This window comes from Triticum aestivum, chromosome 5B (assembly GCF_018294505.1).
Source record: "Triticum aestivum cultivar Chinese Spring chromosome 5B, IWGSC CS RefSeq v2.1, whole genome shotgun sequence".
NCBI classification, from domain to species: domain Eukaryota; kingdom Viridiplantae; phylum Streptophyta; class Magnoliopsida; order Poales; family Poaceae; genus Triticum; species Triticum aestivum.
In genome coordinates, this window is record NC_057807.1 from 593,076,084 (window position 1) to 593,080,933 (window position 4,850).

The window sequence follows — 4,850 nt, forward strand, 5'->3', positions numbered from 1 at the left end:
CTTCTTCTCTCTTTTTGGATCTCAATACAATGTTCTCCCCCTCTCTTGTGGAGATCTATTCGATGTAATCTCTTTTTGCGGTGTGTTTGTCGAGATTCGATGAATTGTGGGTTTATGATCAAGTTTATCTATGAATAATATTTGAATCTTCTCTGAATTCTTTTATGTATGATTGAGTTATCTTTGCAAGTCTCTTCGAATTATCAGTTTGGTTTGGCCTACTAGATTGATCTTTCTTGCCATGGGAGAAGTGTTTAGCTTTGGGTTCAATCTTGCAGTGATCTTACCCAGTGACAGGAAGGGTTGCAAGACACGTATTGTATTGTTGCCATCGAGGATAACAAGATGGGGTTTATATCATATTGCATGTGTTTATCCCTCTACATCATGTCATCTTGCTTAAGGCGTTCTCTGTTGTTATGAGCTTAATACTCTAGATGCAGGCAGGAGTCGGTTGATGTGTGGAGTAATAGTAGTAGATGCAGGCAGGAGTCGGTCTACTTGTTATGGACGTGATGCCTATATACATGATCATGCCTAGATAATCTCATAACTATGCGCTTTTCTATCAATTGCTCGACAATAATTTGTTCACCCACCGTAATACTTATGCTATCTCGAGAGAAGCCTCTAGTGAAACCTATGGCCCCCGGGTCTATCTCTTATCATATTTGCTTTCAATCTACTTTTATTTGCATCTTTACTTTTTGCATCTATATCATAAAATACCAAAAATATTATTATCTATCTATCAGATCTCACTTTCGCGAGCGGCCGTGAAGGGATTAACAACCCCTTTATTGCGTTGGTTGCGAGTTCTCAGTTTGTTTGTGTAGGTGCGTGGGACTTTTGAGGAGCCTCCTACTGGATTGATACCTTGGTTCTCAAAACTGAGGGAAATACTTAGGCTACACTTTGCTGCATGACCCTCTCCTCTTCGAGGAAAACCAACGCAAGCTCAAGACGTAGCAGCTAGCCGTTGGGCTCTGGTAAAAGAATCCCACACGTTAGACCTTTGTATCGAACGTTGCCTCCTCTAGCCAGGCCCTAGCCAGCAGGCTACATTGCCATGCATGCATGCACGAACGGCACACGCAAGAAAACAGCGTAGGCGTGTCCCCTTGACCCACGACGGCATAGACGCATGCAGGATGTCGCAGCATGGCAATTGATGCACGGGTTAGAAGAACGGGAAGGCGTGACACCTTGACCCGCGACTGCTGGCACAGACGCGTCACATCCTGGCTATTGATCCAGCGTTTGATGGCAGCCTTGGTTTCCCACACTCGTGTACACACTTCGATGGGCTCATTAATTCCACCCAGTGAAACCACTCAAAGAAATCAAAAACCACGTCGCACTTGGGCTATTTAAGCCACACATATCGTCTTCCTCTCCCTCCTCATCCATACCCCATCCTCTCCTCTCCCATCTGCCCTCCTTCTTCCTTCTTCTCCACAAATAAAACCCGATCGAGCCACCATGCAGTTCACCGGGGCTATCTACCGTGTGCCGCCCACCTTCCCCAAGAGGCTCTACCCTGTCGGAGTCCGGGTGGAGAACACCCTATGGGTGTGGGCGATCTCGAGGTGGAGGAGGGCAAGGGGGCTGACCGAGTTCTTCCTCTCCTCCGGCTACCGCCACCTCCCGAGGGGCTCTCTGGTCATGCTTTGAGTCGAAGAGGTCAGTAACAATGGCCATGCTATCGGGCTCATCGTGAGGTTCACCAACCCCTTCGACGCCTACTACCTCCCCGGCCGTGTTTTTTTGGTGTGTATGCAAGTTCATTGCATTCACCATGTACAACATCTTCACTGACTTTGGCAGCGCCTTCCCCGCTAGTGAGCGCACGCACACCCTCCCGTACCCCACCGACGACGACGACTGAAGGAGTTGGCCATGGAGGAGTTGTCATTGGAGCAAGCAAGCAGGCCGGTGGTGTTTTATCTTATCTAGGGTGTCATTTTATTATTGTCGTGTTGGGTTGAACTATGAACTTTCTATATAAGTTGTAATGGTACTATGTATGTCGTGCTTGGGACCCGTTTATGCTACTATCTATCTATCTCATGCAATGCTACTACTTATGCTACTATATTGTGATGTGTTCTATCTGTTTTTTCCTATCTAGTTGATATTGGTCAGTTGATATATATCGTGCTTGATGTTCTATCTAGTTGATCTATGTGTTACTAATAAAACGGGGTAGATTCCACTATGGACATGCAATTGTACGGGTACCCAATTTGTTTTTGCAAAAAAACTATATCTTGGTGTGCTGCATGTGTGCATGCATGTATCTAGGCCCATATTTTGAGGTTTTAGTCGAAGCATTTTTTATAAACATGGGTGCCTCTATGCTATAAAACTGGGATGGTGCCCCTACGCGGGTGGGCTTGTCTCAATTTGGGCCTACTTATTTTCTCACGGCCCAACATCTTTTCGGCAGCAAGATTTGTTTTTCTGAATTTGGGGGTTGTGCGCTCTGTTAACTGAAGTTATGGCTATCTGAAGTGGTTTGATCCTAGCAGAAAAATTGGATTGCACTAAACTCATCATCGAGTCTGACAGTATGTTGGCGTTGGAGAACATCTCTGATCCAAATGCCTATATGGAAACTGATGTTCCAATCAATGCAGAGTGTTCCAATCATCTCCATTTGATATTTATTCATCTTCTTTAGTTCCTCGGTCAGTTGAGACTCCAAGTGCGGTTCAACATGGGTAGCATTGCGCGCATAGCTCGCCATCGACACGACTCTACCCGCCCCTCTGTCCGAGCTCTCCATCTGCGGCACCCCGCCCAAATTGAGCTTCCAGGTTGCGGCCCCGCTCGAATCAACATAGCCCTCGAACTGAATCCTCTCAACACAATCATCCATCCACTCGAAATGTGTGCATTTCTTCAGGATCTGAAAACAACAACATGAACCCTAAATTCAAATTTCGAGGGGAAAAAACAAAATATGGAGAAATCAGAGCAAACGGCAGTGAAAGTATGGGCTAAGAACTGAGATCTAACCTTGCCATCCCTTCTTGCCATTGATTTGCTCAAGCACTTCACAAATTCCCGCTCAAGATTTCCATTCTCATCCGTCCTACTGACCCACCGTTTCAGAGGCTCTGGGCGTGGGCATGACGGGCATCTTGTGAGCGGCACTGGACCATACTGACACTATTTTGAGTGCGTTCCAGAGGAGGTGGACATCTGGACTAGGTTGCCGGAGAAGAGGAAGAATGGGGAAAGGGGAAGTAATGGGCAGCGGCGGGCGGGCGGGCACGGGCGAAGAGGTGGGTCCCGACGGCGGGCGGACGGGCACGGGTGAAGAGGTGGGTCTCGCGCTTACTGGACAAGTGCTGGGTCCCGTGCTTACGTGGATAAGTTGTGGGTCCAGCCCATAACAGCTAATGAGGGCATCAGTTTAGCTTAAGGGCCATGTCGTGTCTGGGCTATTTACTCGCTCAAAAGTGTCGCACCAAAGCCATTCCGTCGAACAACGTCTCACTCCTTCCAATTCCCACGAAAGATGTCGCACATGAGCTATTCGCCCTGCATTGATACCACCATAAGTAAACATGTTGTTACATCAATCTCAATATGTGGTGCGACTCACTATCCCGAAGGTGCTTATAGAAGTAGGTTATATATGCGTGTGTTTATAGGGACGAATGTATCTGCGCACATATGAGGTTCTGGCATTGTACAATGTGAAGAATTTTTTTTGCCCTTTCAGTGGTTCAACTTTTTTCTCCACAAAGGCCTACGTGTGTCTGCCACATCCATGGAATCATGCTATAGTCAGAACTTAATACGTTGTACAATGTCGGCATATAGTTGTGATAGTCAAGAAGACCTTTTCTTTTCTTTCTTTTACTCCCTTTCAGCGGTTCATCTTTTTTCTCCACGAGGGCCTACGTGTATCTGCCACATCCGTGGAATCATGCTATAGTCGGAACTTAATGCCTTACAATGTTGATAGATACAGTTGTAAACATGTGATGTGATAGTCAAGACGGCCGTATAATCGCACAGAGGTCAATTTTGCATCCCAGAGATGAACGACCGCACATACAGTAGAATGTACGTACGGAAATTTGAATGATTTGGAAATTGCTCGCCACACCTGCCGCGGATTGTACGTACGAAGATGGATTGGTCTATTCCGGTGATTATAATAATGCACGGGACGATAGCGAAAACCTTGTAGTACTAAGAACGAACCTAATTAGTTAGGCGTGGAAAAAACACAGCCGGCTCAATCAGGATTAGCTGAAAGTTCTGCTTAGCCGCAGCAGTAATCCTGCTTAGCTTCCACGAAAGGATGCTTATTTGCGCGGCTATTTTTTTTTCGAAAAACTTTCGATCTATTCATCAACTGTCAAGGTAGTACAAAGAACACTAGAAGTAAAATTTACATCCAAGTCCGTAGACCACCTAGCGACGACTATAAGCACTGGAGCGAGCCGAAGGTGCACCGCCGTCATCGCCCCTCCCTCATTGGAGCCGGGCAAACATTGTTGTAGTAGACAGTCGGAAAGTCGTTGTGCTAAGGCCCCATAGGATCAGTGCACCGGAACAGCAACCGCCGTCAATGAAGAGAAGCATAGACCGAAAGGATCCAACCTGCACACACACAGACGTAGACGAACGAAAACTGGATCCAGTCGGATCCACCGAAGATAAACGCCGACGGGATCCCACGAGATCCGCCGGAGACAAACCTCCACACGCCTTTCGACGATGCTTGAAACATCACCGGGATGGGGACTAGGCGGGGAGGACCTTATTCCATCTTCAAGAAGCCGCCGCCGCCTCATCTTCTTGAGCATGTCACAAACCCTAACAAAACT